At 33.5% G+C, this 26,646-nt stretch overlaps 1 long non-coding RNA gene across 1 annotated transcript in view; it reads right to left on the bottom strand.

The window, feature by feature from the left end:
- The window catches only part of LOC127836362 (uncharacterized), a 501,905-nt gene that overhangs the window by 451,184 nt on the left and 24,075 nt on the right, over positions 1-26,646 (bottom strand). The gene's annotated exons all lie outside the window — the stretch shown is intronic.

The following is a 26,646-nucleotide window of genomic DNA, read 5'->3' as shown; positions in this document are numbered from 1 at the left end:
GGCGTGGGGGATAGTTTGGGTGGAGTCCATTGTGGTATGTCAGGTAAGTGTTGTTTTGTCAAAGTATGAATCAAATCTGATGTTAAATAAAGAAGTTATGGCAATTTAAGCAAAATTATTAATTTTACCTTGAGAGTCAAGGTCATTCAAAGGTCAAGGTCAAATTCAACTTGCAAGGTCATGATAGTAAGAAAGTATTTGAAGTTTGAAAGCAATAGCCTTGATACTTTAGAAGTAAAGTGGATCTAAACACAAAATTTAACAAAATATTCAAAGTTACAAAGACAAAAAAGGGCCATAATTCCTACTGTCTGCTCTTGTTTATAGGTTGGGGTCATGTTGGTAAAGAAGTATGCAAAATATAAAAGCAATATGTCAAGGGACATAGGAAATATTTGGGTATGGTACGCAAACTTTAACATAGAGTTATCAATAATATGCATATTCTAAGTGGAAAGAGGGCCATAATTCTTACAAAATGCTTGATACAGTTGTCTTTGCACGCTCACGATTACGCTCTCGCTCACGCTAACACCGTCGCCAGGGTGAGTAGGATAGCTCCACTATATATATTTCATATATAATAGTCGAGCTTAAAATGTTTCAGATCCGCAAATTTTTGTTGTAGTTATTATATTTGTGAGGAAACATGTAATACTGAACATTGACCATGCTCTAAAATATCCATTATAGGCATCTTTAGAAGATTTAAACACCTGTAAATAATTAAGAGTTGCAAGACAAAACGATTCAATAATTTGGAGAGTTCTGTATTTTTTGTTATATTTTGTGACAACACGAGGATTGCTTATATAAAGTATATAAAAACATCACTCATTGTATGAGCACGGATCGCCGAGTGGTCTAAGCGTTAGACTTTTACTCCAGCGGTCAGTGGTTCAAGCCCAGTTGAGGGTTACATTTTCTTTCTTTAATTGTATCCTTGTTTTTTACTGGAGCTTTTTAGATTAAATGTTTATCCATATAAAGCATTTAATGACCAAGTTCAATACATGTCAAAATATTTGAAAAGGTCCCATTAAATCTTAAATGCTCCTTTAATGTGGTGATCAATAGAGCTTTTGTCACAGAAATAAAAGCAATATAAATAAATGCCATACGTAGTAGACAAAATAATTGAAGACATTGGTACAAACAATCGTTCCTATTACACAGTGCTTTATTCATGTTGAATTTCTTTAATTTTAACTTTCAAAATAATTGTCTTGCTTATGTATTACACAAAAATCTCTTTTGATAATACGTTCAACAATATCAATTAAAAATGAATGTCTTTCGGTATTTCTTTTCATATAAACATTGTCTTTCAAAGCCGATAACTATGCTATTAAATTAACAATACAATCATTTAATATATGTACTCAACAGTATTTTCTTTCTGTTTAAAAATTAATTAAAAAATAATTTAGAATGCTTTTTATTGTGATGTCCTTTCATAAACAACACAAAGACTTTGAAGCGGAATTCCAATTATTCATTTACCAGCTGTTGTATGTATACTAATGTACAAATGCAATCAAAAACCTAATATTCAGCAGTAACGATAAGCTGATTCAAAATATTTTGCATGTTTAAGTTTTTTATCCACCCACTGGTTAAGTAATTAAGTAAAACTAAATGTTTCCAAAACAAGATTTATTTACTAACTCTGTTGTTGTCATAGAACCAAATTCTGAACACATTTCACAATTTTAAGTAAAAATCACCACACATTCGCTATATTGTGTACCTTTGAAAAGCAGTGACAAGATTACCTCGAACATTTTCAATCATGTTAAAGCAAAAGGCTTTATTATGCTGCAACAAAGACATTGCCTCAATGCGGATACAATTTGTTCAATGTGTGAGGTTTGGCAATATGTTTAACCAGTTTAAGCCCCAATGTGAGGTTTGGCAAGTTGTTGAACTGGTTTAAATCCCAATTAGAGGTTTGGCAAATTGTTTAACTGGTTAAAACCCCAATGTGAGGTTTGGGAATTTGTCAAACTGGTTCAAACCCCAATACGAGGTTTCACAAGTTGTTGAACTGGTTTAAACCCCAACGTTCCATGAAGCTGACCGCATTTATAATAATCCAACTGTGTTTAAAATTGAGTAGTCCATTGCTCCTTAGCTATTGGTGTATCCTTAGTTTTTATATTAATGTCTACAATCAAAATATGTTTACATCTTTAAACAAAATACAAATATTACAATTGTTTACATTGATAACATTAACATGTACGAAAATGGTACAAAAATACAAAGGATTTGGAATAAATATGCATAAAAAGAGAACAGACAATACTTTAAGAGTATAATGATGGAAAGAGATTATATAAAAAAATCTAGTAACAAATACAATATTAATATGTATTAAAAAACAAAACAAGATATGTGTTTGTCAGAAACACTATGTTCCCTTTTGCGCCGCTTTGAAGCTATATATTTGACCTTTGACCTTGAAGGATGACCTTGACCTTTCACCACTGAAAATGTGAAGCTCCATGAGATACACATGCATGCCAAATATCAAGTTGCTATCTTCAATATTGCAAAAGTTATTGCAAATGTTAAAGTTGGCGCAAACAAACAAACAAACACACAAACAAACCAACAGACAGTGCAAAAACAAAAAGCACAATTTGCCTTTTATTATGAGCAGAACCCATACTCGTAAAAGCTGAAAACAGGAACAAAAGTTCATTGCATTGCAAACTTATAGCAGATATGTTAAGTTCTAATATTTCAACGAATAAAACAATCCTTAAATTCAGTACAACAATAAGTAACATCAAATGTAAGTCGCGCTCTAACCCTGTTGAAAACATTTCATTCAAACAAATCACTGTTTTAAGGACAATTACTTAAAGAAGACAAAAACTATTTAAGGGGCATATCAAGGGTACTTCCTATAAATATGTACATGTTTAAATGCATGGCATACTCCCATTTCCATTTTTGTTTTCTTGAAGAAATACTTCACTGATAGGGTTGTAAAGAAAAATTATATACCATGCCAACAATTTGCTTGAGGAAACATGGTTTTCACATTGCAGTAAAATCAGTATGCAAAATGCTTACCATCACTATTGCCAACCATCATTACATTTCATACATTTTCCAGCTCCAGTACACTTTTCCAATAATGTCATGGTGATCAATTTTCTGACTAAGATTGGCAAAACAATATTTTGATCTTTATTTTTATAACAGATCTTAGTGTGAATATTTCTCTATCAACAATTGTTTTATTTGTATTTGCAAAAATATGTTAAGATATTAGCCATCAATGGTCCCCTTAAACTGATTTGTAAAACTTTCAAGTGTCCCAAACTAAATTCATTTTGAACCATTCCCTTGCTGTAGTATTTCTAAAATAAAAGAGAACTGAAGCAAAAACAATACATATCTATTGGTGAGAATTATTCCTGAAAATTGTCATTTCTTGGTATCAATAATATACCTGATATGCATTGGGACATAAGGATAAAATTCAAGAACATCACACAAATGAAAAAAGAAACATATTTCTTAAAAAATAAATCAATTGTCCATACCAGTATGTATAAAAAAAATAAAAATCAACTTGGTCTTTTTAATAAAATTTAATGATTGATTTTTTAGCAGAAACAAATAAAACAATACTTAACATTTGTATACAATACAAAATACACAATAGGCTACATTCTGCTAATATATTGCGATATATAGCATTTAATAGAATACTTTTAACACAAACGACAACAAATTTATTTGGAAATGACTTAAACTGTCTGGTCTTACAGCTCATGTCAATCAAAAAACACCAAGCTATAATTACTCATGTCAGTCTGGTTGGCAGCAACGTTTTAATTAATTCTGAACGACATATGAGTACGTATATTACTTATTTTCTCTTGCGAAGACTTTCACAACTGATGTAAAATACAACTTTGTGTTTAGAAATTTTAAATATTATTAATGGGATTTTAATTATTTCTTAAGGGCTAGCAATGCATCAATACAATAGTGGCGCCGTTTCTCATATAACTAACATGGCTAATGATTAAACTGTAAATTAAACCTGGTACCTGATTCATGTTGCCAATAATCAATGATCACAAGAGCCCATTAAGTACCCTGATGTGTGCGCAAGGAGACGCTAAATGAAATAAAATATTTTACTGCATACATCGTATCGTGCAGCTGTCGTATTCATCTGTCTGAGTAGCTCCTCGATGAGTGTGCGTTACTTTTTATATTTCGTGATATGAATGGTCGTGTCATACCATAGTTATTTTAAATCGGGTCTATAATTTATAAAGTCAGCATGCCTTTGACGAATTATCTATGGATTTAGATCGTGGTGTTATTAAGATAATGTCTTTTTGCGTGTGAACAACACAATAGTTTAGACACCTAGCGGAGTAACTTACTGTTTTTATTACTAAATATCAAACTCCGGATCCTAGCCGCTCCAGAGACGATTAAAATAGTTATTTATTATAAAAGACAAGATAAATCTTGTTTTGACCCTTGTTGCTTGATTTAAACAAACTTGGGAGATGACCATCTTCATCATGAAACAATCTGTTCATGCAACCATTGTCTTTGTCACAGACATTTGACCATATGTTCATGATATTCGTGTTCTTAGGTAATTTGACATTTATCAACGTTTTTTAAAACGTTTCTTATGTTCATTATGTTACATTTTGTGTTGCTTAACAATTTTTAAAGTTCACAAAAACAATATTGCAAAATATATGATAGACAAGTAAAGAAAAACCTATAAAACATAATCAATAGTTCTATCTAACTGGTTGAATAACACTGAATTAGATGTTAAAGGCGTTTCAAAATTGCTAACTTAATACGATTACCATACTTGCATTTTTATTCCTTTGTAATAATGCTATTTTAGTACGGTTTTGAGTGTAAAGCATATAACAACAACAGCAATGCAACGAAGTCAGATTTCCCTTTACTCCCTTTACTGACACGACAATTACATACACGTTAAACAATCCCGTTATTGTGAAAATATTTTACGTGGATTATTAATTTAGAATTGATGTAACCCTATCCTACCATTCTAAATTTGCCTTTGATTTGTTTTCAAACTTAAGAGAAGATAAAGAACATTTGTGAATACCATAGCATGTGGGTATTTGATCGAGACCATTTGGTATCAATGAATTCACTGTAATGGGAAATATCATGTTAAGGTATTGAAAGTTCATCATCTATATTTACCTATAAACAACTACGCAAAGAAAATATCTCATCTATATTTACATACAAACAGCTGCGAAAAGAAAAGACCTCATCTATATTTACTTATTAACAACTACGAAAAGAAAGTACCTCATCTATATTACCTTTAAACAACTACGAAAAAATCTAATCTATATTACCTAAAAACAACTACGAAAAAAACTAATCTGTATTACCTATAAACAACTACGAACATAAGCACACATGAAAGTCTAGACGGATAAATCAACGTTTCAAATGACATGTGTGCTACATTACATTTAAGAGTGAAACGTTTTACTTTATCATTAATAGTTGTATGTAAACAATGTCAAACGTAGTTATACACTACCACACTTTCGATTTGCTTTTAACGTTCGTAGCCTGTTGGGTTATAAACAATAACGCAAAAAGTGAGCTACCACCCTGCCAATTTACTTTAAACGTTGTTAGGTGTTTGTTTGTGTTTAATAACACGGTTTCTGGGCGATACAAACATACGCCCCGTCTGGTGACATGCGCGATCTTCATATCGTACCGAAAATTTGTTGTTTACAAAAGTTCCTCATATACACTTCATGTATGTGTCCTGGATTTGTGTCTGTCATATGTTTATGACAGGTCGCCGTGGTGTAATGGATATGGTGTCCGCCTAGCGACCGGGAGGTCACGGGTTCGATCCCCACCGTGGGATAGTTCTTTAGATCTCCCCCAAAGACACCAAGTAATGGTTCTAGGCCCAGGAAACGGACTCGAGAGCATTTATATAAGCCTAAGGCTTTCTATGCAATCGAGCTAAAATAAATATGTTTAAACTAAGTGAAAACACCTAGTGCATTTGCTATCTCATCATCAAACAAACAAATAGGTACCTGATTAAACGTAGGAGTAACAACTGCGAAAAGTTTGTTAATAACCTCCGTCACAATATAATAATAAGTCCATTTTAGTGTTTAACAGTGAACATAGTCAACTAAGTCAATGGCATTTGTTCCTTTTTGACGCATATATTGAATAGGTCTCTTGCTCTCCAATAATTGTCTCACCTTCTCATTTCTAATATCATATTATCATATGAATAATATGTTTGCAATTCAAAACGAAAAACAAAACACCTAGCAGTTTCGTGAAGTAAACTTGTGTAAAAGGTTTTATGTATGCACCGAAAAAAAAAACAACATACGGCGGCCATGCTAATTCTGCAGAACTATAACACAATAATTCGTATTGATTTTTTTTAATTTATTGCAAAAAAACAATATTTGTTGTGATAAATAGAATGCATATAATAAAAATGTTTACAACAACGATAGTCAATTCTTATTTCAAATGATAAGTAATATGGAAAGCAGCATACATTAAAAGTATACGTGAATCTTTAAAGACAATGATATCAATATTTACAAACAAATTACAAAGCGTGGTCTGTTAATGTTGGGGTATGCAGTTTTATCATATGGTTTGTTTTCTTTTTATGACAGCGTATACGAATACAGCGTTATTTTTGATAAAATGTCGTTCTCAACAAAACAATGACTTAACGTCAATAAACTGCCATTTAAAATAGCTTTAAAGACTTATTTGCTCATAGACGTTGGTAAACATAAAATATCTTTGTAGCGCATCTTTTACTTTTTGTGATTTTGTGACTGTATTACTAATAGTACTGTATTTATATTGTACTTACCTAACATTCTAAATTGATTTTAACACTTCACTGTTTTTAAGGTAAATATTTTGTGTTGTCTCAACGTATTTGTTTCTATCAATAATTGAACTAACGTTAAACAATTTTATTCAACTATGTATCTAAGGTGATTCATATAGTTTTGGTTCCCTACATTTTGGTGGTCTAAATGGAACTGTCTGCAGTTGTGGTAACGCTAGAATTTCATTTGTTATTTTGATAAAGTAGATAGCTAAACAATGTTAGCAACAAAACCCATGCAATAATGTATGTAGATATATTTGGGATTTCCTCAAAGCACCAGCACCAGAAGTCATTCATTTACTCAAGTTCGCGAAGTCATTGTTCCTTTAAGTTCATGTTTTAAACAGATCTGACGCTCTTAGTTCTGTACATTTTATTTTAATAAAATTGTTTAGACAATGTGGTTATAAACTCGACAAAGCTCGCTTGTTTACATAATTATTAGAATTATTTGATATAAATATAGAATGAAAGGACAGCTCAGTTTTGAAATGTTATAAAATGTTGTTTTGGTGCTGCTGAGGCAGATGGACGCGACAGCTGCAGAAAACATTGCAGTCTGATCTGTATTTCAATGCGCACAGCCTCTCAATATCAATAATCTGCATACGCTGTTAAATCGATTTGTGACAGAATGAGTCGAGCATCAGGTGTATTCAAGTGTCTACCAATTTTTTTATTTTTAAATGAATTTTAATCGAATATTCTGCATTTAATAATAATGTTACGTCTTATTAAGTTACAATATGAAACCGCCATTCTTATATACATATTAAACATACACAACTGTTTTTATTCTCTAATAAAACACCGTGCAAGAAAACTTTTTAACATATTGTATGTATACAGAGAATACTTGGTTAGCGTTGAATAGATAGAAGTTTATGTTGCGAGCCTTGGCGAGCGCTTTCGGTGTTCGAGCCGAGCAACATAAACTTCTCTCTATTCAACGCTTATCCTAGTATTCTATTTATCCCATCGCCTTTGTACTAAACAAGAAAAATAACAAACAAACGTGGCATGTTTGGAAACTTCAAAAACAATGAAACACAGCGAACGATTGTTTGTTTATTAATGACGTCATTTATCCGTGCATGCGACAGGTTTATTCAACAAGGTGAGATAGAGGCTAGTCTATTCCATGGGGTGTTATACCGTCAATGTCGCGGTTAAGATGTGATAAAATAATATAGCAGAAAAACGTCAAAAATATAAACACATATCTTCATGCATTAGTTAAAACTTGTTCTGAATAATACATTTTATCTTTGTGTACATTATAAACTTTATAATGCAATTTAATTAGCATTTATTACAGCGTACCAAAAATATTTTTTTAACTTTCTTGCAATACAAATTATGAACATAATGAACAGATTGTGTCGTCCTCAACTCCAGTTCATCTCACTTTCCGTTTCAAAGTGACTAAAACTGATCGATTTGATGACATGTGAGAATAAATTGTTTGTAAAACCAGTATTTAGCAAGTAATATTTTAAATTGATTTATTAATGACTTGCTCATACAGGAAGCAGATTATGGTTTCTGTTCTGCCGTCTGATATGCATTACCCGAACTGATTACATATGTTGCATGTTTCAACCACAAAATGAAGAAGGAGATACCTGTCGTATTACCGGTAACACGTCTGTTATTTCTTGTCATGCGTTAAATTGCATGCCAAGAATAGGACTTAATCACAAGCTTGACATTTTTGGTTTCGAGCAATTGGAACGATTACCGTCGATTGAATTGTATTTGGTATTTCTGGAAACTCATACATCTAAAAAACATTTTGTTTCTAGATCATTGGAAAGCTTTCAATAAAGATTGCAACTGCAAAAAAGTGTGGTAAACCGTACTAGTTCTTAAATTCCACTTATTTATAGCTTAACTGGTGGTGACCTTAAACAATAAAATGTTAAGCTATATCCATTCGTTGCATGAACACTACCTAATTTTGAATGTCATTAAACTTTAATAGGAGTGTTCACATGGTTTTCTTAAAGTTTGTATAATCACCCGTGTGTTGAGCCAACTTGGTCCTGCTTTGAATTTTCATGCACTATATCAACGGGGCACATATTCAGATGATGACAAAATAATGACCGACGGCACGTAATTTGGACAGTAAAAGAGCAATTGATACATTATGTTTACGTTTTGAATTTATCAGTAAATGGCACATGCGCTTGATTTAATTTTTACAATGCTTAATATAATACGACACACAATGACAATTGATTTTCGCATCGAAATGCGTACTTGATGTCTAACATATAGAGCCTATACAGCTGCTCTGTTTTCGTTTTTACGCTGTTTTATTGTTGTAATATAATATACTTTTTATCTGTACACTGTCATTGTAAATGAATATTAAACGAACACAGGCAAAATGTCACGTTGCCCATTTATATATGATATTGCCTTTATCTTTATCTGAATCCACAATAACATATCAGCAGCTGATACAGTTCCATCTAATCGGATGTAACTTTTGATATATGTTGATATTTTTATGACGCCACCGATAATATTGTTACGTTTGTGCAGATATAATTTGGACTACCCACTTGTATGAGTGTACTGTTACATATCCACTGACAAATGGGTAAAAATTAGAACTTGACCGAAGTAAAATTAAACCAGTTTCACGCCACACATTTATATGTTGTCTATTATAATAATAAGCACAAACGTGAACGCAGATAAGGGCACTACGCATTGCAATAAACTAATTACTGTCTCGTTGACATATTGTTGCAGTCTGCTCACGAACAAAAAAATTGAAGTATTATAGCACAAATGCATTTCTAATGATAAATAAAGAATTCAGACGTTTATTAAAATGTTGGATTTGATTTTTGATAATTTTTTATATATATATTAAACGGTTTAAAATTATAACAAGTAATTTCAACTTAACTACTCGTAAGTTTAAGGTTTTGCCGTGGTATTCTCTCAATCGTTTATTTTCCATTATTTATATTTCGTTTGATGTAAGTATTAATACAATGTTTCTTAACCGTGGCAAACACGTGTACAATAGTGTGGGCAAAACCATCATCAGCCACATATCTTTCCTTCGATGCCGTTTTACATTAAAAAATGAGCATAAATAAGCATTCTAAAGAGGAAATGTATGGTCAATTATTGTAGACTTCAACTGTTGAAAAAGAAGAAATGAAGAAGAAGCCAACCGAATGAATTTTATGTAGGCGTTGTGCGTATTAATGTCAAATCTTTTGGTGTGCTGTGTATTGCAACTAACTGGCCGGAGTATCGCAATTCAAAATAGTACCTATATTTGCTAATATGTAATAAAGTTTATATCACGTGCGTGTGTATCCACGTGTTTCTATTAAATATTGTTTAATAATAATTAAATTCGTATGTTTAAATTAAATGCAATACCGATATATTTACACGTATGACCACGTCGGTCTTAATAGCTATATATTTTAGAAATAAGTAAGGTTCATTTATTAAGCGGCACAATAATTTGTAGGTGATTCTTTGCTTTCGTTTGATTTCATTTGATGTATTATTTTCAATGATAGGCAAAATTCAGATAGATGTCTCTAAATGGTTTAAACGTATACATGTAGTAAGGAAACATGCAATTGAATGGAATTGCAGCAACTTGTCACAGATGTAAGCAATGTATGCCGATTTTTTTTTCGTATGCACATCTTTAAACCAGTCATGTATATAGGAATTTACTTCACGATGCGAAAAGGTACTTATTTCCAGGAACTATTACGTTCAACATAACATAACATTTTAAAAACACTGTAAACGTATTATCGAAAAGGTAGAGACGTATTCGTCACTTTAGAGACAACAAGGATATATTCGATTTCTCTCTAGATAGGTATCAAATGTACGCGTCTGTAAAATGAAAAAAAATAAATTCACTTTATTGGTTTCTCAAGTAAACCTGAAATTTGTGTTAAACTGTTCAATATCTATTACATAATGATGTCGAGAAATAATGCATTTGTGATAAAATTATATTTTATGACAATACAATCATTATGGAAACCAGTAAATCTAAGACACTTGCTACAGACAACAGACAGACGGACGGTGGTTTCGATAGACAGTGCAATAATTTTAACGCAATTTTGTATTAAACCTTTAAAGACTTGTTGTCGTGTAAACAACGACAAAAGTGTTTACTTAGGGTTTCTCTCAAAAATACGCAATCAATGAAATAACATATGGTCATATACTACTTAAAGGAAGAACTTTCATGAACGCTTCACAATTAAACAAGTATTTATAAGTATTATGCAAAACTCAGTTCACATCTTCTTACAGTATTTTAACAAACAATACTAAATATATTCTCTTTTCACGATATTTTATCACATTGCTTTTGCAAATATTGCTTGCACTCCAATAGGCGCATTATAGTGCCTTCAGGTACAATTTTTGGGCTTTGCTGACAATCTCCGAGCGATTCCTTTATAAACAAAAGCATGTAAGCCATAAACGTTCATTAAAAACATGTTTATATGAGCCTATCCTATAAAAGGTTTACATTCACGGAAGTCAACACAGTAATGCTTTTGTAAAAAATGCCAGTGGTATTTAAGAGACAGTTTGAACAAAACTGCCGCGTAAAGTATAATTGCTATTTTACAGTAAAATTGCACCATTTCAAGAAAACGTAATCCAATAGTTCAATTGGTGTAATTGAGTTCGCATATGCGTTCACTTAAAATTTTATGAAAACAAAAATAGTGCGGGAAACCTTGAAATCATAGAGCGTGTGCTTGAAAGTAAAACTAACAAAGGTGATTTTCAGACAATCAGCTAGAACAAACACATGCACGAATAAAGTAAAATAAAACTACATAATTTGCCAGCCAAGGCATACGTGCAACTATTCGCTTTTGGAATGCACATTTCACAGATATCAATCTACTGAAGCGCATTCCGTATATAGCACAAAATGTATTCATTAAATGGCTTTATTGTGCATGTTAACAATAAAACAATCAAACAAATACTTTAAACAAATTATTTCTACGATTATATGCACACTTGGTAACCTTCATAAATTAATAATTTGAGCGAATTTGTTGTGCCATACGCATATTTATATTTTATATACGCACACTGCATTAAAAACAAGTTGCACAATTTAGATGAACAAGGTCACATAAATGATAATTATGCATACATTAAGTACACATTAAACCATAAGCACTTTTTCACGTCTATAAAATTTTTGGTATGATGAAAAACTTTTCTTATTTTAAAAATAGATATTGTTTGATTGGTAGTACGCATGATTGGAACTGATGAATGATTCGGTGAGTTAGATTCAATAATAAATAAATATACTAATAAAACCACGACTAAAACAGTTATTTTATATGAGCACAAAGTCAATTTGGTTATTCTAATATGATTCGGCATGAAGGTACCCATAAATGCGATCGTGGACAAGACGCACCGTCTTCGTACGTCCAAAGCACGTTTAAGACAAAAATCCAGTTCGACATAAGGTCTGCTCATCCTATTTGTGAGTGCGTCTTAAGTATTAAACCCTGTAAATATGTAACACCTTTGCGATAAAGAGAGAACTACGTTTTAATGCACAAAAACAGCTATCTGTTGATCTGATAAAGTGTGCAAAATGTAGACACTGAGAAATCCCAGCTTTGTATACGAGTCGAAAGTAAAAGTGTGATTTCAGTTAAATAATTCAAACAGTTTTCTATAATTAGTTTTAAATCATCGTGTTCCAATGGCGTTCGTATTATCGCGTGTCGAATTGAACGCCGAAAGTCGATCTAAAACTGTTTATATTTAGCGCTTATATTGAATATCGTGGTTTGTAACCATGCTCTGAAGCAATTATCCCATTTATGCCCAGTGGACTCTCCCATCCTTCTAATTTGGATCGATTTATTTCCAAAATTAGGGATGTCTAGAATATTTATTTCTATATTTAGAATATTTCTTACAGAAATTCCTTTAAGCAAACAGCGCAAACCCAGATGAGACGCCGCATCATGCGGCGTCTCATCTGAGTCTACGCTGTTTGCCTAGGCATTTTTTCTAGACGCTAGGCATAAATGGGTTAATGTGTTTCTTTTATCGAATCTCAACATGTCAACGTGTAAATGAATTGTACATTACTTATATCTAATTTCAATTTGAAAACGCCTGATGATTGATTGTAGTTAGTAATGTACACCTGTCCGTGTGATGTAGTTTACCATGATTGGAAACCCTTATACTGAGTAGTAAGCATAAATTACTTTCTGATGTATAGGTTTATGGCTGGCAAACTATAATCATGTAGCCGTTCACTGTTTGCTTTACATCCCACGCGTAGTAATCATTTATACGCATATTGTTTATTGTAAATATTATCAAGTCTCCTAAAAATAATCGTTAACAATTTAATAAGCAATACTGGGGTTTCGTAATTGAGTAGATCGAATATGGGGTATTTTGCCCTATGATATGTTTATAACACTGCTTATTCACTATGTAAAGTATTATGATCTTAAATCAAGCACTGGATCAATGCTTTACAATCGTTTTCTTTCAAGTGCACATTTACATTATACATGTATAGAAATCTCGAGCATTCACTTGCATCTGAACGAAACGTAACAATTACAGTCAATCGTGCGCTGCGTAATCATAATCTTTCACCGAATAGTCGTATAAACAAACTTTAAAGGGATTAAATTTACAGCTCGATGTATTTTATTACTGCATATTGACACCATTATTAAGGTATGTTGGAGTTGCCATCAAAATAATTGGATAATCGTATACTACATGGGTGACGTTCTGAACATCAATGCGAGATCAGCATAGCCTTGGACCTCCCATTTACTGGAATAGAAAATAGGAAAATCTATCATTTTTATTAAGGATTATAACATAAGTCGCTGAAACGCATTATGTGCAGACGCATCGTTAATTTGCAGATATATTGTTCAATAATACAATCACTACACTCACACCTCACTGATCAAACCGACATTCAAATGACATTTATAATGTTCATGAAAGAAACCGCTTCAATATTGTTAATGACTTTATGCTGTATAAAATACTATTACGTGGGCGGACACCATATCCTGTACGCCAAGGCGATCTCAACCGGTGAACGATATACTAAACCAGACATTCTGCTCTGCTCCAGAACCTATGTATTTAGACAAAATAACAACTTGTCGTATCTAATTAAACATTACAAAGGCGTTGATAAAAAAGAAACAAATACACCAAGTATGATACAGAAATAATTTAATCCCGCATTATTCTTTAATAAATATTAAACCCACATTAAAATTATTACTATTTGCGTCCACAAGACAAAGTTATCCATGGCTAGCTAGATGAGACAAAACTCAAGTAATAAATGTTACCATGTGCTTGTCGTGTATATAAGAAAACGGATAACTGCATGAACAAAACAGGATAAAACATATTTTGGGTCTAAATCGGTTTAAATACATAATGAATATTTAATTCAATTCCTGATGATTTATAATGCATCTTTAATACATGGTGTAAAATATAGTGTCAATTATACATTCAAAGGACCATCCTCAAACTTTCGTCAAACTACAGCCCTTGCTTTGCACAATTGTTCTACTTCAGCGTGTACTGAAATATATGTTATTTACATGACGCAATTGTACTGTAACATTGTAGAACGTTCACATCGCCACATTAGATATCATTTGTGGATATCACATGTCCAAATACAACGACTTTGGCCCTTTGGACTCCACGTTTGTTTTTATGTCCAATTTATCACTGGTAGAGAAAGTTCAAGTTGACTTTACTACTAGACACATACACTTAATCAAACGGGATTATCAATGTAACAGATAAATATTATAACTTATATCATATCAGGTAGATACATAATCAATGTTAAATCAATAATGAGGTGAAGATCATTGCGTTTGTACTTGAATTTTAATAAATAGTTATTTTAATAGTAAAACTAATGCTCGTTAAATGTTATATTTTATCAGAGTTCCCAGATAAGTCAATCTTATAACACGAAATTAGATGTTTTTAAAAAGTACAATCGTATTAAATGTTCAAATATTAGTGACTTAGAGTTAAAATACGTTTTATAACAACGGGCTCTTTCAAAAATCTGATATAGGATTATGTGTTGCAAAGTCAGTTATTCGATAACCATACCAGTTACACACGACCAAATCTGGACATATCACACATATTTAATGACTGTACAATTTTGTCCGAAAATGGACCCGATGATTTATGTTATGGCGCGGAACTGATGCATATGTTATGACGAAGAGCTTATGCATAGGAGTGATGCATATGTTATGACGAAGGGCAACGCAACGTTTTGGAACGTAAGAACACTCAATGCGTGTCGCAAGGTCCATGAGCCTGAAGCGCTACTGCTGGAACTTCATCAGACTTTCCGAGATTAGGTGGCTAGGATTCGGAAAAACATCAACAGAAGAATGGCATAAGATATGGATCAGCGGCGAGGACTCCATACACCGCCACGAGGTTGCTTTCATCATTAGAAAGGTGTTAGTCAACAGCGCCATCTGTATTCCTGTCTCCAGCAGACTCATTTCCATCCCTTTATCAGCGAATTCCCACACATCACAATCATTCCAGGTCTACGCATCAACAGCTGACTAGAATAACGAGGAGATTAAACGGTTTTATGAAGAATTAGAGCACATCATAGTCAAGGTCCCCAAGAAAGACATTCTCAATGCCCCCGACGACTGAAACGCCAAGGTGGGTAGATTTGGCTTAGGAGAGACCAACGACGGAAGTTTTAGACTTCTTGAGTTCGCCGGAAGCCAACAACTCACCCAGGCCAACACGCTGAACCCACACAATCCAACCAGAACAGCGACCTGGTATGCTCCAGACGGAAAAATACATAACCAGATGGATTTAAGACTTGCGCAGCAACGATTCAAGTCCAGCATCAATAACGCGAACACAAGAACGTTTCCTGGCGCAGACATCGGCACACGACTAAGTGCTCACAACCATCAAACTAAAGTTAAAAAGCAATCGCATCACAAAAACCCTCGCGTTATATTTGACTTGGAGCGATTGAAAGATCCAGCGATAGCAGATGTATTTCAAGTATAGATACGAAGCAAGAGTGTGGTCTTAAACATCTTAGACAATTACATCGACACAATTAGCAACAATATCAAGGATGTCTTACTGCCATCGGACGAAGAAGTGAAGAAGTGGGAGAGAGTGAGAATGAAGAACAAGCCATTGGTGACGACCGAAATCATGGACCTATATGTCAAAAGAAGAGTGCTGAGGCATGAGAAGTACACCGACCTGGGCTCTAAGGAAAATTACCAGAAGAGGACAGAGAAGAAGATGAAACAGGCCAAAGAGGAATGGATTAAGGAACAATGTATCATCATCGACAAAGAGATGACAGTAGGCAGCAGTAAGAAGACCTACAGCACCATAAAGATCCTCACAAAGACAAGTCAGCCAAAGGTCAGTGTTATATCAGACGCAGACAGGAATCTCCTTACCGTGATTGCCTCAGTCCTAAACAAATGGAGTGAGTACTGCAGTGACCTCTACATGTACAACTATCCGCTTCGACCGGGCTCCAATATCCTTCTGAACGATCACAGACCAGAAGTGTCCGGAAGTGGACAACGTCCTTACCAGCTGATTAAGCACAGAGATGAGTCAACGACTGAAGCAATGGCGACACTATGCCAACAAACCTGGTAGGAAAAGAAGTTTTCCAAGGAGTGGATTCAGTCACCGGTCATACCCCTACCGAAAAAGAGCAACTTCAAGTTGTGCGAGAATTCCCGCACCATCAGTCCAATCAGTAATCCAAGCACAGTCATGCTACGCATCATCCTTAATCTTTTGAAAATTAAGGCCGAAGAACTGCTGGCCGAAGAGCAGGCTTGATTCAAAGCTGGGCGGAGCACAGTGGAACAGATCTTCAACTGCAGAATCAACATTGAGAAACACCTGCAAACCAACGTGAGCTCATCCTCAACTTCATCGACTTTAAGAAATCTTCGACCGAGTGTCGCATGATGGTCTTTGGCATATTGTGAGAATTCAACATTGGCGAAGTGCTGGTGGAAGTCATTCAAGAAACGCCATCAGTGCAGTACTTCTCAACGGACAGCAGGGGGGCTTCTTCAGGACATCAGTGGGCGTCCGTCAGGGATGTCTGCTGTCTCACGTCTTGTTCAACATTTTCCTAGAAACGATAATGCAGGAGACTCTCCATGAATACCACACCTCTCTCTCCATCGGTGGAAGACTCATCTCCAATTTGAGAATCACTGAAAACATTGATCTCATTGCAGTTAACTTCAAGATCTCACAACATACTCTATGACAGAGCAAGAGCATACGGGATGGAGGTCAGCAAGAAGAAGTTGAAGATCATGGTGAACAGTGCGACCAAAACCATTGCAGACATTACCATGAACGGCGAAAAGTTATAAGAAGTGACCAGCTTCAAGTACTTTGGCGCAACCCTGTCTTATGATGGTACCCGTACCGCTTCGTCCCGAATAAAAATTTCCATGGCGACCGCAGCGATGGCCAGACTAAACAGGTTTTTGACAAGCAGTTCTATCAGCTTCTCCCACCAAGTATAGGTTCTACAAGTCTCTTGTATTCTCCATCCTACTCTACGACTCCGAGACCAGGACGCTTCACGCGGACACAGAACGTAGGTTACTGGCATTCGAACATAAATTTCTCCGAATACTGCTCCTAATCTTCTATACGAAGCTCAAGACAAACGAGTACGTCCAGAACATGCCCTCAACACTTATTGGTCCACAAGAATCTCTACTAGCGACGGTCAAACGATACCAGCTGACTTGGTTTGGATACGTGACTAGGTACGACTCTCCCTGCAAGACTGTTCTCAAGGGCACGCTAGATGGAGGTCGACGTCGAGGCCGTCAGAAAAAAAGCTGGATAAATAATGTAAAAGAGTGGACATCTCTTCCCATGGATGAATTACTCTCAGCAGCACACAACAGACCTGACTGGAGGAGGATTTCTGTATCGTCGTCCCTTATTTCCCCCAACGGCCAATCCGTTCAAGGGATTGATGATGATGATGAGGAGGAGGATCACGCATATGATATGACGTTATGGCCTAAGGCTTTCGCATTTGTTGTCACGTATGACTTACGCGTATGTTGTGACGTTTGACGGATATATTACCTACATATCAGTATACATATAATGCTAATAAAATTAAGACTTTTGAAAATGTTACAGAACATAACCCAACCTACCTTCCTTATTGTTTGACACAACGAACCTTTTTGCGAACTAACGCTTACGTTATTACTGTTTAAATTTCACCTGTAACATGCGATTGAGATGAATTGGCGCGATATCAACCACTAATAACCGCATTATTTATATGAAAAGCAACACATCAATGAATTGATATCAAACCGGTGTAAATTTACTTTCCACGAATTTTACAAAACAAGCCTACTTATAAGCTCTCATTGTTGCGTTATTACATGCTATCATACAATTGATTAATTGACCAGAATAATTCACAAATTGTGTCATATAGATTATCATCACTCATAATATTAATTAAGAGTTATTATGTGAATAGTTTGTGTAATAAACTTGCATACTTTAATCTCAATAATAAGTACACCTGCATGTTGAATTCATAAAATGCGAAATTAAACTTGTTTTATTATTTTTATTATTATTATTATTATTATTATCGAAAAACACAATATATTTAAGTACTTTGTATTTACGAGATCGTAGCAGTGACTACGTATGTACATGTATATGTGGAAATGTAATAGTTCTAAATTCACATTTGGTTTTAATTTGATAATTAAATATAAAATAAGTCCTCCTGATTAATTTTCAAAATTAAACTCATACGACAAAATTCACAGAAATACCCTCAGTTTGTAATATTTATTACGTATAAATGCATCCGGCAATAAAACACCTATTTTATGGGCATTTGTGGAACAGTTATATTATGTTGCTTTTAGTTCTTGAAAAACATGTTGAACTGTTACCTTCACCTGGGTGGCACATGGAGTAAGTGTATTCCCCCAATTAAGAAAAATGCTCATAGAGAAGTGTATACCATCTATTTTTGTAATATACCTGTTGCATAATCTTACCAAACGAATATGATATTTACACATAAATACAAGCTGCAGTATGAAGTTTATAGTGTGAAATTGTTCACCGGCTTGAAAGGCGAACTACTTATTGCGTTATGTGTCGTAAATTGTCGTTTCGTTACAAGCATTACTAGTAAAACCCGTTATATTTTCAACACGCAAACTACATTCCTTGAATTGTGTACGTCAAGCAAAGTAGTCATGCCCGTCTTTTCGCAACATGCGATTTGCTTTTATTTTGTTAAGATTTATTGATGTGAAATAAAATCGTTGTTTTAATGAGCATCTATTTTTATCGTTCGGACGTAAATAAACAATTGAATGTACGGTGGTTTTCCGGTGTGTTGTATCACACTCGTTGGGTTTGTGCCATCGTATTCCAATTGCTCTGCGCAATACAACGTCACACAATGAACTCGTGCGAATCGACCTTCCAGAATTCCACAGTCATGTTATATTCCCTACATATCATACCGGCTCTATATATGTTTCTTTTTACTTCTATAACTATATATGTGTAACGTATATGCACGTATCTTTCACATGCTAAGCAAGACGTTCTTTTGCCCTATGATGATAATATATTAACTAAGAGCATAGTATGTATGCATACAGTTCCTCACTTTACACCCTTTCGCGGAATGTATATTTTAGATGTAAACGGAATAATATACAGAATTTTGTTTACTGTAATTCATTAATATTACTTTGATATCATGGATACACTATATTTGCTTCCTGAATCACATGTTGTTTACCGTGCAGTATACGTAATTGACTGTAATTGTGGTCACTAACCATCAATAAAGGACCATAAATGAAAGAAGTTTCTCTCTTAATGGCGCAGCTTAAGTTTCACTTTGTTAAATTTGAATTGTTAATGTTTGACGTGTGTGTGTGTGTAGTTGTTTTTACATAAACATTACATGCACTGTTACATAGATTGGCATTTGAACAGTTTATTATTTGTTAGCATTATGGTAGCTGAGTCAGCCCCTTTGGCAATCGCTCTCTTGCCAAAAAAAAAGGATCTCGTGTCAAAGTATTTCTTTACTGCATTTCAAGTTTCATTGGTTTAAATGTAAACTCTAACGATTTAATGCCAATGTCATAATGTATAACCAAAAGACATTTATGTATAATTGATGCAAATCCAGAGCACATGACATTAACATGTGTTTATACTAATTACTGTCGACTGGTTGCAATAAAATGCTTGCGTAAAGGCAGCTAAAGTCGGTTCCGCTAGCATGATACACATAGCCTTGGTTTGCTCGTAAATGTTATACGTGCATACTCGTTTTGCATCGTGTAATTTCATTAAGCTATTTTAGTAAGTTTATTACATACACGTTCACCATTTGATTTTTTGATAACGAAATCATGCGGAAAACCTAGACATCATTTAGTGAAGGATAACAAGTGAAAATGTGGTTTTCTGTAAATAGTCGTTTAGAAGAAAGATGCATGATTAAACATTGCACAGTTAACATGAAAGTGAAAATGTCTGTGTCGTTTTTTGAAAATTAGCGGGATCAAAAATGCATGAATGAACGAAATCACACAGAAATGCTTACACAATGTACATATTGTTGTTTGTTACATGTCCGGGGTTTACAGATAAAATTGCCCTGCTTGCAGATTCAAGACTCAACTTAATTTCTATTTAAACTCAAAGCTATCTGTGTATGAACAACAATGCTTGTTCACGCTGTAAGCAAGTAAACCCAGTTTAATTTGTAAAATATTTGTTGAATATGTCTAATTTCAAAGCGAACGTGTACTAAGAGCTCCATGTTCATATTGGGTTAAATTACTCAATTTGTATAACATAATTATTATGATGTAAATGATTTTGGAAAATAATATTTATTGAACATCTTCAATATACTTTGGACTGATGCTAAAGTGTACAATGTGCAATACTCCGAAAACACCTACACACATGATTATTCGCAAAGGATTTCAACTGTCTGAAATAATTCAAAAGGTAGAATTTGAGGTTGACCACTTCTAACTATTGACTGTAAGCAACATATTTGTATTCATTCGAGATAGAGACCAATTACATTAAGATAATAGGTATATAGGAACTATTTGTATACCTTAAAAGTTTTAAGTATTTGCATACATTGAAATTATTTTAATCCTTTTTGCAGGTTTCCAACTTAAATTCCTTCATCGTGACGCATAAGTTTCTACGGTATTAAACTGTAGGTTTTCCATTTTAACGCTTCAACCGTTTGGCATATTCTTAAATCATCGGAATGCGATACGAAACATAATTACTACATTTATTATAGTACTATTGTACGAAAAATAACGCTATCAGTGTGCATTTAAACGTTAAATTTAAGGTGTGCAATAATTCACTGACCGCATTTTTTCGTATAAAAGACTGCCATTCCGCGAAATTGATACTCACACGAAGAGGACAATGAACTTTTTCTGCGTTTTGCAGTAAGCCAATACTCTTCTACATGTCAATAATACAAACAATATATCCGATGATACACATTTTGGGAATTAGGATATCTTATCTGCTTTATGTTCGGATGCTCAAAGATTCTCCGACACATATAAATGCGAAACACATAGTTGTGCCGCTGTTAAGCTTGAAGTTTGGACTACAAAAACTGTGTCATCCGTCTAAAAATTCAATATGACCGACTCGGTTAGTTAAACTTCATTAAGACGCAAAATTCAAAAACAAAAAAATTCATCAGTTACAACTTATGTAGACTCTGATTACATACAATAATAAACTACTTATAATTAGACAACATGAATACAGCTATAAAACCTTTTTTTTCTAAACTTTAAATGAAGATTTGTTACATTTATACCTGGTGTTCGGTGTTTAGTGTAGGAACTTGAAAACTCGCTTGTTTACTTTGCAATACTCATTAAGCATGTGATAATTGTATAATGATATGTTTTCAAAGGCATGCGCTTATTAATATGCACGTTTCACAACACGGTTTGACTTTGTCAAGGCACATGTTTCCCACTATTAGTTATCACATTAAAACACATTTATTTTAAGGACGTATTAACATTGAATAAGGTTGTTACATGCAGCCTTGAACAATATTCTTCCAATATTAACGATAATCTAATACACATTATGAATCCAAACTGAACCGCGCCAGCAGATAATTGCGAATCAGATAATCGGCGAATGTTCACGTGGGGTTAAGATCGTTTCAAGGCTGCTAAGCGTGTAACAAGAGCACTTTGATGCATTGTAAATAGGTTTTATGCCGTACTTGTATGTATCCGGCGCTCCAAAAGAAAAACAAAGCTGTTTATTCAGTGTATCCGGCCCGTATTAAGATCATTCGCTTGATACAAAGTCTGGCGCGATGGCTTGCTTACAGTAATGCAATTTGATAACAAAATGAGTGTACCCACACATCTTCAGACCTTTTCAACAATCTTCGGCGAAACACATGATACAAATATGGGAAACGTTATACGAAAGACATCTGTGAACATGTACTGTACACATCTTATCATTTGATACACGTTTTATGGATCATTCGGTGACAGCATTTACAAGGGAAAACACAGATAACAGACTACAATGGACTTCAACAATCTAGGTTGAAACGAATACTATACTCATTGTATACGTCATCAACGTGTGAAAGACAGTTGTTTTGGTACACGTTGAATACATACTTCGGTGACTTCAGTTTTAAGTGGAAACACAGATAAAAGCATTGGAACTAAATAACACAGAAACAAATCTTTTGATTAAATTGGTTCTTCTTAACACTGGATGGGCTTGCATTACACCTTTTACGGAAGGCAGTAAACACAAGAAAGCGAACACCATAAAGTATATCTTAACGTGGAAATATTTCGACGATGACATTCTCGACATATCACACTATAGAGTTACTTTGTGTGATTATGATATCTTTAAACATAACTGCGCGTTTATTTATTGAGTCAGTCATATATAAAGTTACGGGTATTTTATATTTTTATAAATATGTAGAAAACAGAGAAATTTAGATACTTGTTTGTTAAACCTTCAACGTCGGATAATATTATCAATACCTACAAATAAGTGTAGTTAAGGAATTAAAAAAAATACGACATATTCTTTTTTCACAAATCGATTTAATGATTAACGATGGTTTCTCCAATTAGACTAATTATGAATTTTTGGTTTGTATATTCATTTACTTACCTTAGCATTCAAGCTCACATAGAGAAACTTGCTCGTATATTGAGGTACATGCTATATTTGCTATATATTTGAGTAAGGTCTAAGTTGTTTCATCATTCAAAATCAGTGATTGACAACGTAGACTTTGTTTTACAGAATAATTTTAGCAAGAAGATCGATAACCAAACAATAGTATAGTGATTCAAAATGGGATTTGTTTTATTGGCATTTTATTAAACCTTAGCTTAAAATTTTTAGATTATCGTAGTTTATATGTATTAAGATTATTAATGAGAAATAGTAGTGGTGACAGGATGCCGCTCTGGCGGACACCTCTTTCACATGGGTTGAAATCAGGCGACTTACTCATCGATCGAAACACACGATTTGATGCAACATAACTTTATTCTAAGAATATTGAACAGTTTTCGTTTTATAGTATAAAGCATAAGCTTACTACGCAAGCGAATTCTTCATTGATATTAAATTGATTTTTGAAAGTCAATAAACCAACAAAAGAGATTTTTGTTTATCAACAAGTTCTCATAGCATATTACTTTTAAGTATTTCGTTAGTCGATAATTTGTTTTTGCAGATAATAATTTTCTAACAACGCTCGGGATTGTAAAAGGTTAATAATCGTGAGGGTCATCAAATTTACTTTTATTTAACTTTAATAATTGGTGCAACAAACCAAAATTATGGCATGTTGCCGATTTTAAAATCAATTTAAATAATAAAAAGTTAAGTTGCATGAACAGACTTTTCGGTGCCGAAATATATATTATTTGTTTTATTATCTTAACCGTTGGATTTAACAGTGTTGAAATTGTAAATGCATTTTGTTAAAATTTCAACAATACGTATTTCAAATTGCGGTTGATATGTAAATAAGTTAAGCCAGCTTCTGCGTACTGGTTTGGGTTATAATTACATTCGTGTTTTTTTTTCAAAACAGAAATCAAAGGCATTATCTGGTTAATTATATGAATTCTGAATTCATACATCTACAATATGTATATACTTACTCTACGGTTTGGGGTAACTCGTTGTAATAGTTTAGGTTTTCTTACTTACCGATATTGTTTATTATAAAATTGATTTTCTTACAAGAATGTATGCACAAATATTAGTATAATTTGTGTACGTATTAATATAGACGATTTCGGACTAATTTTTAATTATTTTTGATCATCGTGTTCTTGATTGTTGAGATTAATGTTAGTATACACCAACATTACGGAAGCAATTAACTTATTGACTCGCATTTTTGTATGTCATGCAGACGTTTAGAGTGATGGATATGTGCGAAGTAATGCGCAGTTACACGAATGCTATTACAGGTTTAAATTCTTAAAACAAATACCAATATACCTTTAACCATTTTTTCATATTCGCAATGTTTCAATAAATGAAAAATGTGGATAGTATCTTTTGTTAACACATGTGATATTTCCGCTCGAATTTGCAAGAACGTTTTTTTAGACTGTCAAAATGTTCAACTAGAACTTAAACACCATCTAAGGCATCGCAAAAGGTTTCGAAACAAGAACAGAAGTAGACATATTTGATCAGCTCAAACAATTCAAAACATTTAGGAACTTTCAGTTTTGCAGTTATTCCAAACAGATTTAGGCATGCACATGCGATTCCAGATTTCGCGGATTCAGTAAGTCATCTGCATTTGAAACTTGACTAGATTTTTGGCGTACTCATTTATAAACGTTCACACATGCTTTGTGCCACGGTGCGCTAAAAACTTTGAGCACTTGAGACAGCTTGCAGTTTTGCTTTCAAGAAGGACATCTTGTGGATAGATTTCTAAACTTCCTAAAACACTTACGAGTCGTATTCGTTTCCGTTATCAAAGTTGAAAACTGTTGAGTGTCTATGAGATAAACCACATAAAATGTATTCATCGGTTAGTTTGGTATTTTGATTGACATAAGAGTCAGGCAAATAATCTACAGATAATTCATCTGAATCCATTATAATATCTGCATTGTTAACTGTCTTATTGTAAGCAGCTTTTTATATAATGCTTCATATATTTCTTCAGGTGAGTTCTGTAGTTTTTATAACTGATTAGCTCAGCTGAGTTAAGTAATTTAAATACGTAGTGTAATTATACTCCTATAAACAATGTTTATTAGTGCGCTGGTCGAAGTTTTGTTATGTAAATAATATAATCACACGTTGTGATAAATAGTATTTGTATAGTTCATTTTTAATTTGCCTGCATACGTAATTGACTTATGTTTGAATAAAAGTTACTATGTGTGTTTCAGCCTTTATATTTTGGAATAGACTCTTTACTCTATTGTATTAAGATTTAAGATCGTACTCAAATTATTAATGCCTTTGTGATGACCATCTTCATTATCCGCTAGCTGCGAATAAAGTACAGCTTTTATTTTAGTGAGACAGACATAATTGTATATAATTTTCTGATCACATTTATTAACTCGACAAGACATAAGTGTATATAATTTTCTGATCACATTTATAAACTCGGCATTTTTTCAGAGTATTGTGTACTGATTCTTTTAAACAAAACGTTGCATTTATGTTATACTACATACTTAAGAGTAAAACAGGATGTATTAAAATCATTTTTTTCTATGGATTCCATATTAAAATGTGTTTTCTTATTTTCTGCAACGTAGCCGAATACGTATTTTCCATAATTATCACCTTGTAAATGAAAGCTAATTTGCGTGCATTATGTGCAAATGTCGTTTTCAATCGTCCAAGTGTACTTATAGAGAAATGACTATATGCTATGCAAATATCACTGCGCACAGCACTCAGAGGTCTTTCTGAACACTTATGTAGCACACAGCAGTTAAATACATTGTATTCTTTTAATCATTCGCGGCAATTAGGAAACGTGAGCGGAGCTCAACCGTATTGTTAAATCTATCGATTACCTGGATACAAAGGACCACCCATAATTATCAATATAGAACCAGCTTATTTTGAATGGATTCTTTTTTATTTTCATGACGGCTTTATGATTGTGTAATGGAAAGTTTTGTCGGTATAAAAATTTATACTTGAAACTTGAATTGCATTATATGCGTCAACATAGTTTATATACTTTCTCTGTAAGAAAGCGGCTGACAACAAAATAAACAGATAATGAATTCAGGAAACAAATGCCGTGATTATATTAGATCTAAAGAGATGGGCTGTGTTCAAACAGATGGAAAATGCGGCTTATTTACTGTACATATTTTATTTAACCAAAAATTATGTACACATAAACAATGTCAAAACATGCATACTTTATAATATACAAATGTTAAAATGGTATTGGAACG

This window comes from Dreissena polymorpha, chromosome 6 (assembly GCF_020536995.1).
Source record: "Dreissena polymorpha isolate Duluth1 chromosome 6, UMN_Dpol_1.0, whole genome shotgun sequence".
NCBI classification, from domain to species: Eukaryota; Metazoa; Mollusca; class Bivalvia; order Myida; family Dreissenidae; genus Dreissena; species Dreissena polymorpha.
This window is presented reverse-complemented; position numbering and strand designations above follow the sequence as displayed.